Raw genomic sequence first — 13,595 nt, forward strand, 5'->3', positions numbered from 1 at the left:
AAGCTACATTCAGTTCACACTTTTTGAGGTTTTCTTTACCACCATAATGGCTAGAAACTTACTTTTAAAAGAAAATGAAAGATTAAGTTTTGTAGAACACCCTAGCAGCTTCACAATGCTGTCCATATGCCAAACCACCATGTGCTGTCTGGCCCAATCCAAATCCTGACTGAGTTCTAGATCATTTACAGGATCAGAACCTACCCTGTCTTCCCCAGACCTAACTGAAGACAGAATTTGAAGGCAAAGGGGTTTCACAGATGTAGATTAGGTAAAATACCCTGCAGAATCTTAGAACATAAGAATGGCCATACGGGTCAGACCAAAGGTCCATCTTGCCCAGTATCCTGTCTTCCGACAGCGGCCAATGCCAGATACTTCAAATAGATAATCAAGTAATCGGTACCCTGTCACCCATTCCCAGCTTCTGGGAAACAGAGGCTAGACACATCATTAAGCTCTCATCTACTACATTGATGGGAGCTATAGATGCATCTAAATAGCTAGAACATGATGCACAAACCAGAAGCAATACAGCTTGACTTTCAGACCCAGGTTGAGTTTTCAAGGCTGACAATTAGAAGAAATTTATTTTTACTTGTAAACTCAGCAAATTTCCTTCAGAAGGCATTGAGGAAAAGTAAACACAGAATCTCTCAGTGCCATTTTTAAAGTCACTTTTCAGAGCAGCACAACTTTCTAAAGCTTCTGCACTACTCTAATCCATTCAGGAACCCCATTCTTTTCAAGAACAGTCATAAATGAAGAGCACTGAGCTAGAAGATGATTAACACCTGATTCCCACCTATTCTTTGTGCCATATTCACCGTCACAGTCCTTGGCATGTAGAGCCTGTCCCTGAAATTACTGCAGTTCATCATTCTGCAGAAGTTACAATATGAAGAAACTCAAAATAGTACATCAAAGGCTCTTCTGTGTGGATGGTGCATAAACAAAGGTTTCTTTCTTTGTGATGAATGTGCAGTGCTAGCTCTGATGCTAGAATTTACGAATATTCAGTGCTGATTTAGAGCACTACAGTGAAATAATGTCTTTTTGTTCCTTTAGGGCCTTTAGTTTTGTTTCCAAAATGTTGGCAGATACTGAGTGCTGATTAAACAACCAAAAGGATATTCCTAAGGACAGAGTTAACTGCAGCATGTTCATTTAGTTTCCCATAAACGAACATGGGCTGTGAGGTAATGTGGCAGAACTTTCTGTTAGTTTGTGTAGTCTATATTTATCAGTGTTGTACCAGTCAGTCATTACTGGAGCAAAACAAGAGATGATAACCAGCTGGAACTTCGAGGGTATGGTACCTGCAAGTTTTATGAATCATTCAGGACACTAGATCCCTTTCTCACCGTGCACCATAGTTCATCCTGGGTAGAGTAATTGAATAACGCAACTGTAAACAAGTCTGCATATTTGCTGATCTATTACTTGCCAATTTTCAATGGCTAGGTTGCAGAACACATTTAAAAATAAATGTTATGTTGAAAACAGAAACTCAAGGCAAACATAGCCATAGCCCTCATCCTGCAAAGGGTTTCACATGGGCGAACACTGACACCCATGTAGAGGCTCATTGGCTTCATTGGGACTCCAAGTAGATGTTAGGGTCCACCTGTATGGATTCCTTTGCAGGACTGGGCCCTAAATTCCCAGAGGAATCACTACAACACAATGATCAGACTTTGTGGATGATGTGATAGTGCAGGACTTCTGGGCAGAAAAACAGTGATATGTCAATGATAGTACCTTATGAAGCTGGTACTTGCATTTGATTTCTAATATACATTAATACTTTTTAAAAATACAGTTTGGAGGGGAGCTGGTCACTTTTTATATTCTCTTTTGATAGTTCATGGAATATGTAAAAATGTAATAAGTATAACAATAATTGAACAGGTTTCAGAGTGGTAGCCGTGTTAGTCTGTATCAGCAAAAATGAGAAGTCCTTGTGGCACCTTCGAGACTAACAAATTTGTTTGGGCATAAGCTTTCATGGGCTAGAACCCACTTCATCAGATGCATGAAGTGAAAAATACAGGAGCAGGTATACAATACATGAAAGGATGGGGGTTGCTTTACCAAGTGTGAGGTCAGTCTAATGAGAAAAATCAACTAACAGCAGGATACTAAGGGAGGGAAAATAACTTTTGAAGTGGTAAGAGAGTGGCCCATTACAGATAGTTGACAAGAAGGTGTGAGTAACAGTAGGGAGAAATTAATTTCGCCCAATACTAAGTTTAGGCTTTGTAATGACCCAACCACTCCCAATCTTTATTCAGGCCTAATCTGATGGTATCCAGTTTGCAAATTAATTCAAGTTCTGCAGCTTCATGTTGGAGTCTGTTTTTGAAGTTTTTGTTGTTGAATTGCCACTTTTAGGTCTGTTATTGAGTGATCAGAGAGATTGAAGTATTGTCCTACTGGTTTTTTGAATGTTATGATTCCTGATGTCAGATTTGTGTCCATTTATTCTTTTGCATAGAGACTGTCTGGTTTGGTCAATGTACATGGCAGAGGGGCATTGCTGACACATGATGGCATATATCACACTGGTAGATGTGCAGGTGAACGAGTCCCGGATGGTGTGGCTGATGTGGTTAGGTCCTATGATGATGTCCCTTGAATAAATATGTGGACAGAGCAGGCACCGGGGTTAGTAGCAGGGTTTAGTTCCTGGGTTGGTGTTTTTGTTGTGTGGTGTGTAGTTGCTGGTGAGTATTTGCTTCAGGTTGGGGGGCTGTCTGTAGGTGAGGACTCAATATCAATATTCAATATCATTGAATATTTATCCAGGATGCTCAAACATCATCATACCACCATTTTAAAAGATATTAAATTAGTGCTTAAAATAGTGGATATATCATTCAAAGAAGGGATTAAAGCCTTAAGGTTGATTGTATTCATTTGTTATCTCTGCACTATCTAGTTGCCTATATTTCTGCAGTATGCTGCTATGAATAGTGAGGGATCTAAAATCTTTTGGATGATAGGCACTGTACATCCTGAAGGAAGCTTATTCCCTTCCCTCCCACAACCCCCATTGTGTTTCAGCAACATGCCTAGAGGCTAGTTATCTAGTGCACAGGATTTACAACAATCAGAATGTAACATGCAGGCACTAGTTGAAAAGGTGAGAGGCAATATCATGAAGCAGACCATGCACGCAGCATCCAAACCTTGAGATAATGTGGCTTAGTGTAATTGTTAAAGGAAGGTGGACCATGCAATGTTTAGAAGGTTTGGGAATATGGAGAGGGGGTCTGAAAGAGGAACATGTGGAGAAAAACATGTGGGACCTGAAGGAGAGTCCTAGAAAAGCTTGAGATATAGGGAAAGACTCTGAAGTTGTGGAGCCTGACAGAAGCTTTAAAGATTGTGTTGTGATAAATCACAGAAATCTTGGGCTCTCAGCTGAAGGGTTGTGAACCCCAGAGGGTCAGGGTCATGAATAGGTTTCAGGTGGGTCACTGCCACCATCCTTTTCTTTCTGGCTAGATGCACAGGGTTCCTGAACCTTTTTTCTGTTGTAACATGGGGTATGGAAAAGCTTAAGAAACCACTGTGATAAATATTTATATTTACACCTTTGTACATCTCTTTTCTATTTGTTAGAATCTAACTTTTTCAGGGCAGGAACTGTCTCTTACTATGCACTTGTAAAGAGCCTAGTGCAATGGGAGATTGATCCTGGTAGAGGCTCTTAGGTGCTATTATGATACAAATAATAACGATGCTTGATAAATTGTAATGATACTTCTGGAGTAGTAAGACTTTACCTAATAATGCATAAGACCCTATTGGATTTGATGGAGTCATTGGCATCAGGTCAATATCTGTTGGAAAAAAAAGTGTGTGTATATATTGTACGTACATACATATATATCTTCACAACAGGCAGTAATAGGACCTATTGTGACAAATCTCATAGACATCTCTTTGGAATTTTAAAAAATATGTAAAACAAAGTTAATAGAGCACTTAAGATCAGACTAGTCAAAGGCTGGGTCTACACTACCCACCTGAATCGGCGGGTAGAAATCGACCTCTCGGGGATCGATTTGTCGTGTCCCAAGGGGACACGACAATCGATCCCCGAATCGACGCCCTTACTCCACCAGCGGAGGTGGGAGTAAGCGCCGTCGACGGGAAGCCGCAGAGGTCGATTTTGCCGCCGTCCTCACAGCAGGGTAAGTCGGCTGTGATACGTCGAATTCAGCTACGCTATTCACGTAGCTGAATTTGCGTATCTTAAATCGACTCCCCCGTGTAGTGTAGATGTAGCCAAAGTGCTAGAGAATGTCCTGTAGGGAAAACCCATGCATTGGCAGGTGGATGGTTAGGGCAAGTGGCAGAATGAGTATTAGCTTTAACTATTAGACTATTGGCTTATGTCACAAAATTTAAAAATGGGGGACCCAGTCCCCATCTAGTGTAAATATGTGTAGGTCCACTGAGCATCTGGATAGAGGGAAGGGAGGTTGTGAGCTAATTTTTTTTTTTTAATTGCTTACATCCATTATAAAAGCATTTTAATTCTAAAACTTTTTATCCCAATTTGTAAATGGACATTTTTTTCTTAGAAATACCCTGCAAATGTGTCAACAGAGAAATATGCACTGTTGTATTTTATTTATTACAACTTACAGGCAATGTAGCTGGGATGTAGTTTCATCAAAGAAAGGAATCCAAAAAAAGCTGTGAAATAGCTCCCTGTATTCCTTTGGGAAATGGCACAGAGCTTTCTCCTTCATTTAAAAGAAAACAACCCCCCCAGGCTTGACTATCGCTACTGTGATTCATCAGCTGCTGTCTCCTAGCCAGGTCTGATTGGCCGGAAGGACTTTTCAAGGTGTGTCATCTGACAAGACGCTGTTGCAGTTTTAAGGATACTGATGGAATATGACAACCACCTTGAATGGTAAGAACTATTTTTTATATATATATATTCTCTAATCAATACAGCTTTATATTTATGGAATTGATGTTAATGTTTTAATAAAGAAATTGTTAGGCATACCAAGAATTTTTCCCAGAGCTATTGTTTATCTATGTGCAAATTTTACAGATCAGAGAAATTTAAAATCTTGATTAGATTGCTTAGCAAGGGCAATTATTCTGCAGCATGTCAGCATGGCTTTTAAAGTTCCGAGTCCAGCAAAATCTAAACATGTAATATGACACGGTGCTGTAAAAATCTACAAGGAACTAGATAACGTTCAGTGTTATCTACTTCCTTATAATACTCTTTTTATAACCATAGTGAGATTTTTACTTTGTCTTTCTCTTTCATAAAACTTGCATGTACCATACACTTTGGAAGTCCACTAATGCAGGAAGACATTTTCTAATGTGTTTTATTAAGGGTAGTTCTTTGCAGAACTTCTGAATTTTCTGACAAATTAGGGCAGCAATCTGAGTTACTAGGAAAAGAGTGAGGCATCTGAAGAAGTGAGGTTTTTTTACCCACAAAAGCTTATGCCCAAATAAATCTATTAGTCTTCAAGGTGCCACCGGACTCCTTGTTGTTTTTGTGGATACAGACTAACACGGATACCCCCTGACAGGAAAAGAGAAAAATGCATTTTATTTTAAGAAGCCTTTTCAGTTGCCTTTGAAGAAATTAGCGAGAAGACTATAGAAAAATGTTCGTTCTTTATGTGTTTGGTTCTATTTAAACTTTACTATCTAAGGACGAGGATGAAATTACCAGTTTCAGATAGACACAGAACATGCAAAAGATTTGAAGGATGTAAACTTGTCCATGTTCATGTAAATGTCTGATCCGATAATGTTGGAGTACAGTGAAAAGGTTTTGAAAAGGAGCAGCTGTAATGTCCAGTCAGTATAATGTCTACGTTTCCCACTTTGACAGCAGCATAGCTTTAGAGTCAATTTCACATGACTGTACTTGTTTCTGCGCTCAAAAATTTTTGTTGTGCTCATAGGCATCATTTTCTATGCGAGGTATAAATATGATGATGTACTGAAAAGTTGTTCGGGTTTTGTTTTAATGCAATCTGCAAATCTGAGTTTTTAGCAAATCTGTATCAGTAAAAGGAAACACAAACTAGTTGTTAAAATATGCAAACTTCAAAATCTTCTTTAAAAGCAAAGAGAATTATTCAAACATGAACTCTGCCCCTGTTTTGATTATGATAGCAAGAGCTATCAGCTCATGTGTGTTTGGTTCCAATGTTTTTACCTGCCCGTCCAACTGGGGGCATCCTTATGAGCTTTAGAATCCTATTCTTCCTTTCCATGTCCATAGCTTTGCTCTGAGAGACTGGAGTCTTTTTCCCTGTAGTGTAATGATCATTTGGTGACTCTAGGGGGTGCTGGAGTGCAAATGTATAATAACCCCCAGGGAAATAGTATAGTGTAGTTCCTCTCAACCTTCACTTGCCTTCAAGTGCGTAACCTGAGGTTATTCTGACTTGAGTGCCCATCACTATAGTATCAAACCAGCCCTGACTCTAGAAAGAGAGCAGTACATTCTTACATGATCCACTGGGCTGCTACCACCAATGAATGACTTTAAATGTGAGATTAAACCTTTACAGTTAGCTACAATAGCAGCCTGCATCAAGTTTTTGCTTCTCTTTTGTGTGGTGAGGCACAGCCTTTAGTTTTATCAGGGTTGGTGGCTGTGGTTACTGTTTCTGTGTACCAGGATGTCATCTAATTTATTCGTATTTAGGCTGGAAAGACCATAATTGGGGAAGAAGTTACTAACAATATTCAGTTTGAAATGCATTTACCACTTTATGGCAAGACCGTGTGATGTGATGTGATTTTTCTTGCTCTCTGACTTTTTTTGTTGTTCATCTGAAAGACTTTAGGATCCTCCCAAGCCTTTCTGGACAAGGGGAACTGAGACAGACTATCTTTGGAACTCATCAGACCCACTCAGTAGCTGATAAAGCATGTTAACGCATCACTTCCAAGTCAGGAGCTTAGTGGTTTGCCTTGTCAAATGATTTGGAAGAGAAATTGTTCTTGGGTTTCTTGCATAGCAAGGATGAATGCTAATACCAGGCTGACCTGCCCAGGTGGCTTTAGAGAGACAAGGTGGGTGAGGTAATATCTCTTATTGGACCAACTTCTGTTGGTGAGAGAGATGGTCAATTGACATCTGTGAAAGATTGTGACTGCAGTGCATTTATAACTTTAACCCCATATGATTAAAGAAATATTGTATAAGATTTAGAAAAAGTTGGTACTTGTTCTCAGGTCTGTTGGGGCAGCTTTGTGCTGGTCTCCGGTTGATGTATTCTCTGGAGCTAGTTTTTGTGTCAGTCTTCTGTGCTGGAAAATCCTCCAGTGGTTTACAGTCATCACAGTGGCTCCAGAACAACCTCCTCCTGACCCCAGCATGGCGGGGGTAGAGGGGGAGGAGAGGATATGTCTGTACTCTAGCCTTCCTCAGCTGCCAAAACAAATTTTGGGAGCCATTGGCAGCGTGGTATGGATCAGCTCTATGACCATTTATGCTAGGGACTGTTCTAATACAAAATCAGCCCCAGGATCAGTGTGCTGCGTTCACGCAAGGGTGCGTTTGGGCTCCTCTTCTCATTTGTGCTCACTCATGGGTGGTGGGTGAACCTCTGCTTTGGGGAGGCTAGCCCTCTGGTCCTGCCCCTTCTGCCCAAGGCCCTTCACGCTGGAGTCCCCAAAGCCCCCCCCTTAAAGGAAAAGCCCTGAGGGGGGCCCCCTCGACTGGAGGAGCCCCAGCCTGCATGCCTTAGCTGCCCCCCCCAACCCACCGCTCCCAAGCACCAGACCTAGCCGCCGCCCCCGGAGCGCCAGGCCAGCCCCAGCTCCTCCTGCCCCTGAAGGCTCCTCTCCCCCGAGTCGTGGACCCCAGCAGCATGGCGAGCAGCGGGGACCTTTGGGGGTGAGTGGAGGAGGCAGCAGGGGTCTCGGGGAAGGCGGCCCAGTTGTCCAGCAGTGGGTCCGGGACAGCGCCAGGGAAGGCACTCCTGCGTGGGTACAGCCAAAAAACTGTCCTGTTAAAAGTATTGGCTGAAGTTTTATTTTAAACAACCTTTAATCTTGTGTCCATAACTTTTTTGCTAACTGTCTACTGCAGGCATTTAGACTTCTAACTACCTGATTTGTTGGTGGCTAGACATCTAAATGTAGTCATTGCTGTCTGCAACTAATTACACATTCAAATTTGTACTTGCTATTGATTGTTGTGCACAGAATTGTAAGCAGATACCAGGCCGAGAACCCTTTAGATATTTGGCCTTTTTGTCCTATAAAAGGGTGTTTTGTTTAATTGAAGGAAAATATACTTGAGTCTTGGAGCCTTTTCTGTCTTCTTCTTCTTTTTTTTTTTTTTAAATGAAAGGCATATTGCTCTATTTGCTGCAGTGGTGTCATCAGATTAGTGCTGATCTCTTAACTGTCATTTGCTTCGCATCAAGGAAAACAAATCTAGCAGAGCTATATTTTCTGAATGACATGTAATTAGCAATTCAGTAAACATCACGGTTTAATCTTTTAATTATTTTAGAGAAGTTAGCTGAAACTCTTAGAGATGGGTCTGAACTAGAATATTGGATATGAAACCTGTTTAAACTCTAGGGAAGTTCTGGTCTGGCTGACAACTTCATGTCTTGAATCCATTTCTAGAAACTATGGGCCAAATTCTGCTCTTAATTACACCTGTACAATTCTATTGAATTCAATGGGTGTGAGCAGAATTTGGCCCTGCAAGTAGCTGCTCCTTCAATAAATTTAAACCTTTTCTCTTTTGGCTAGTTATGAAATCAGATGAATATTTTTCCTTGTCTTTGGGAACAGTTACAGGACACATGAGGTCATACACACCTCATGAGATCATCCCAGAGGGACTAACAACACTTCACTATACAATCTGCAGGTCAGCTGAACACTGCAATGTTATAACCGTGACCTTCAACCAAACTGTCTAGATTCAAGAGACAATTTCAGTTTCCAAGACTGCTCAGTCCTCCTGGGCATTTTCTCTGGAATAATGTCTGGATCTTTTGTGGTGTATTGTTCACTGGGCAATGAACCGAGATTATCTGATTCACTTATCTTAGTATTTCTCTTGGGATTTGAACTATAGTGCCAGAAAGGAAAGACCAGTACTCTTTTTTTTTTTTTTTTTTTTTTTTTTTCCCCCCTTTCAAATCCTCTCATCATTATGTTTGCTACAGCAGTTCTTTGCTACGTGCATTTTGTCAACAATAGAACCTAGAGGCAGTTTTGAGGAGTCTGAATAAGCTGAGTGATTTTTGAATAATAGTTTAATACTTATAAAGTAAATATTTTTGTGCCCCTCTTTTGGTAATTAGTATATTGCATCTCATAATGAAAAAATTGTTGTTGGTATCTGATGGATTGGCGAGCCCTCGATTCGAGGATAATCTCTACCATGGATTTACGTATGGGTCCTGAGATGACTCAGGAGTCCGATCCTGGATCCGCAAATCCACCCGCAGTAGGTACAGTCATTTTGTGGCAGGCCAGCGGCCTGCTGGGAGAAAGTTCTTTCTTTTTTCCTTCCTCCTCTCTCTCTTCATCTTTGAGGGCAAGGTGCTTCTCCTCGAGGCAGGCCACTGCCTGATGGAGGATATGGAGTGCCATTGGGGTAGGTGGGTGGCTTGCTCTTCCCAGCTTGTGATGTCCACATCAGTTTTCTTAAGATACGCTTTGTGTGTCTTTGTAGTGTTTCTTCTGACCACCACAGGATCTCTGACCATGGGTGAGCTGAGAGTAGAGGACTTGTTTTGGGAGGCAAGAGTCTGGCATCTGTAGACAATGTCCAGCCCAGGGAAGTTGGTGCATGAGGATCATTGTTTCAACGTTGGTGACATTGACTTCAGCGAGGATGCTGGCGTTAGTGCGGCGATCTTGCCACTTGAGGTGAAGGATCTTCCGGAGGCATCATTGGTGATACCTCTCCAAACTCTTGAGGTGCTGTCGATAGGTCACCCAGGTTTCGCATCAATAGAGGACTGTTGGAACAACAATTGTCTTATAGACCTGGATTGGTGTCCTGCCGTAGGTCACGGTCCGTGAAAACGCATCAGAGCAATTTCCCAAAGGAAGCACTTGTGCACTGGATTCTGTGCTGGATCTCACTGTCGTGGGGTGGGGGGTGTGTGTGTGTGTGTGTGTGTGGTGGTTTGGTGTTTTTTGCATTTTGAGAAAGTTGGCTACTGAGGTAGCCAAAGTGCTCAACTGTCTTCAAAGTCTGACCCTCTATGGTGATTTGTGGTGGGTCATGTGCAAGTCCTGAAGCAGGCTGATAAAGCACTTCACTCTTCTCAATACTGAGTTAGAGTCCTAGACTTCGGTAAACTTGTACAAGAAAATCCAGTATGGACTGAGGTTAATTCTCAGTGTGCACAAGGATGACCCACTCAGCATACTGAAGATCAGTAATGGACCCCATGAAGACTTTAAACTTTGAGCAGTGACACGACTTTATTTTTGATGCCATGGATTTTCCTTTGGGCTTCAGCCTTGAGTTGCTTGTATGACTCTTTCTTCTGCTGATGTGATATGTTGTTTTGCCACATGTGATGAGCTTCTCTTTTCTGGTCAAGCAGGCCCTGAATCTCAGCATCATTCTCATCAAACCAATCTTGGTGATGGTGGGTGACATAGCCAATGGACTCAGCACATGCCGAGAAAATGGTAGTCTTTAATCCCTTCCAGAGATTTTCATTATCATCATCAGCTGTAGGCATAGCGGCAAACTTCTTCAGCAGTGTCTCCAAGAGTTTCTCCCGAGTCACTGTATCTTCAAGGAACTTGATGTTGAATTTCTTTCGTACTGATTTTTGCCTGCTTGTGATGCCTTGAGGTGATCTGGAAATTCATGATTGATCTAACAAGATGATTGTCTGTCCAACAGTCATCGATTCCATGCATGGCCCTCATGATGCAGACATCTTTCTGATCTTGAGCTCTAACAATAACATAGTCAAGAAGTTGCCAATGCCTGGAGCAAGGGTGTCTCCAGGCAGTCTTATACGTCTCGCTTTGTCTAAAGAGGGTGTTCGTGATGATCAGGCCATGTTCTACGCATTTGCTTGGGAGGAGAATGCCGTTGGAGTTAACCTTTCCTACTCCTTTTCTGATCGTGCCATTCCAGAGAGCTGACTCATGCCCGATTTCTAGCGTTAATCTCCGAGAAGAATGATCTTGTCCTCCTTGGGAATGTTAGTCAAGACTCTGTCAAAATCTGTATAGAATTGTTCCTTGATATCCTCGATAGACTCAAGTGTTGGGGTATATGCACTGATGACAGCAGCAGACTGGTTGTTGCTGAGCTCAAGATGAAGAATCATAAGATGTTCATTGATTCCTATAGGAAATTCTGTAAGCTGACTGACAAACTTCTTCCTAATTGCAAAACTGACACCATGAATGCGCCTGTCCTCTGCAGATTTTCTTTTCCAGAAAAAGGTGTAGCCTCCACCTTCTTCTCTCAGTTGACCTTCATCTTGGCACCTTGTCTCACTCAGGGCAGTTATCGCTCACAAGTTCCCTGGTGATGATAGCAGTTCTTTTTTCTGGCCATACATTCTTTGTTATTCATCAGGGTGCAAACATTCCATGTAGCAAAAGTCACTGTCTTTTTATAGCAGCCAGGAGAGTATGAGACAGGCTAGGTTTAGGGCACCTTTTCTAGCCTTCCCCTCATGGAGGGTGAGCAGAGGGGTTCCTAATGAGGATTGCTCAGTCACAATAGTAGCTGCCGAATTGCACTCCTGTCTCAGTCCAGGTGCCAGTCCATTTTATCCTCCTTCCAGGTTCAACAGTTTATGTATATTTTGAATGTCACAAATTAATTTAAGCCAAATTCTGTTTTATGACACACCCAAGTAGATCAGATACACTTGACTGAACTACCCTCAAAGAAAATCTGAGTCACTGATATGTCAGCATAGATTGTTTTGAGCATAGAAATCACCTATTAGCTAATATCACTATTTTTTAGTTTTAGGAAATGTGCAGGAACAGGTCAAACTATCCTGGTCAGGTGGTCTGGAGCATTCCTACCACTGTACTCCTATTATTCAAGCATGGAGTTTCTATCCATAAAGGTTCTATCGTGCTGTTTGATTCATTCAAGATTTTTACTATATTTGACTCTGTGCTTGCTTTCTCACACAGTGCCACTCCCCAACCAGCATGGTGTGTTTGTGTGACCTCCTAATACCATGTGCCATTCATTATCATCATTCCACCAAGTTTCTGCAATGCCTATCATATCAATAGCCCCCTTTAATATCAGGCACTGAAGTTCACCCATTTCAATATTTAGATTTGTTGCATTTTTGTACAAGGAGTTAACATTTTTTGTCAATATTTAGTAGTCTGCCTTCATGTGATGTAATTGAATGGGACTCTTTGGTCTTTTTGACTGTTTCTCTTCAGTTCCTATCTGTACTTTATCAACTTCTATCCTCTCTTCTTTACTAGGATAGAGGAATCTCCTTTAATAAATCCTCCCTTAAGGGATGTCTCTGTCTGAACCATGTGCTCCTCTGCACCTGTTGGCTTCCCCCAACCCTTTTTTAAAAAACGACTCTGACCTTTTTAATTTTGTATGCCAGCAATCTGGTTCCGTTTTGGTTTAGGTGGATCCCATCCTTCCAGTATAGGCTCCTCGTTCCCCAAATGGTTCCCCCAGTTCCTAATAAACCTAAATCCCCTCCTTTTTACATCGTCTCATTCACATATTGAGACCATGCAGTTTGGCCTGCTAACTGGCCCTGTACATGCAACTGGAAGGATTTCAGGGAATGCTACCATGGAGGTCCTAGACTCTAATCTTTTACCTAGCAGCCTAAACTTTGTCTGCAGGACCTCTCTGCTACCTTACTCCTGCTAGATTATAACAGCTGAGTGGGGGGTTAGATAAGTGGCAGCATCTTATGATATGGAGCAGTCATGAAAACATTTTAGTATTTTATACCTTTTGGCACATACCTTTATGTTGTCACATGAGGCCAAGTCGTACTTGGCTTACGCACACAATCTTCACTGACTTAATAGGACTTTGCATGAGTAAATTAAGCAGCATTAGGCTCACTATTTAGAGTCCTATAGTACTTATCCCTCACATGTCATCTGTGCACATAGATCAGCAGTTCTCGCATGCGGCCACCAGTGGATTTTTCCTTCCCCCAGCCACAACAGCCTCCAAAGCATGGGCAGAGATGGGAGGGGGAGAGTAAAGCAGCAGCCCTTCCCTGCAGCACCCAACTGTTGCTCCTGACTAGCTGTTACCAAGGGCAGTGAGATGCACTGTCTTGGTGTTTGCGCTAGTGCTACCAGCAGGGATCAGCGCCCTGCACCACGCAGCCTCCTCGGGAGCTCCAGGAAGTGCCTCTGGAGACATGTGGGACCAGTGTGCACAGTGCTTGATGGAGGCAGCTCCTGTCAATGGAGGTGGCTATGGCATTTGGTCACTAGGGCCCCCCCGGGTAGCTTTCTTGCTCCCACCCAGCTAGGGTACGGGCAGCCTGGGACTCTGTGGGCAGCTGGTGAGTTCCCAAGCCACCTTTCCCAGGGCAGGCTCTCGCTGAAGG

The 13,595-nt window shown here is 42.2% G+C and overlaps 1 protein-coding gene across 1 annotated transcript in view; it reads left to right on the top strand.

Moving 5' to 3' along the window:
- The first annotated feature begins 4,870 nt into the window (after positions 1-4,870).
- The window catches only part of BCAR3 (BCAR3 adaptor protein, NSP family member), a 179,071-nt gene continuing 170,346 nt past the window's right edge, over positions 4,871-13,595 (top strand). Inside the window, exon 1 of the mRNA XM_034779730.1 lies at positions 4,871-4,933. The gene's annotated coding sequence lies outside the window, so the exon portion shown is untranslated. The remainder of the gene's footprint in view (positions 4,934-13,595) is intronic.

Source organism: Trachemys scripta, chromosome 8 (assembly GCF_013100865.1).
Source record: "Trachemys scripta elegans isolate TJP31775 chromosome 8, CAS_Tse_1.0, whole genome shotgun sequence".
Lineage (NCBI taxonomy): Eukaryota > Metazoa > Chordata > Testudines > Emydidae > Trachemys > Trachemys scripta.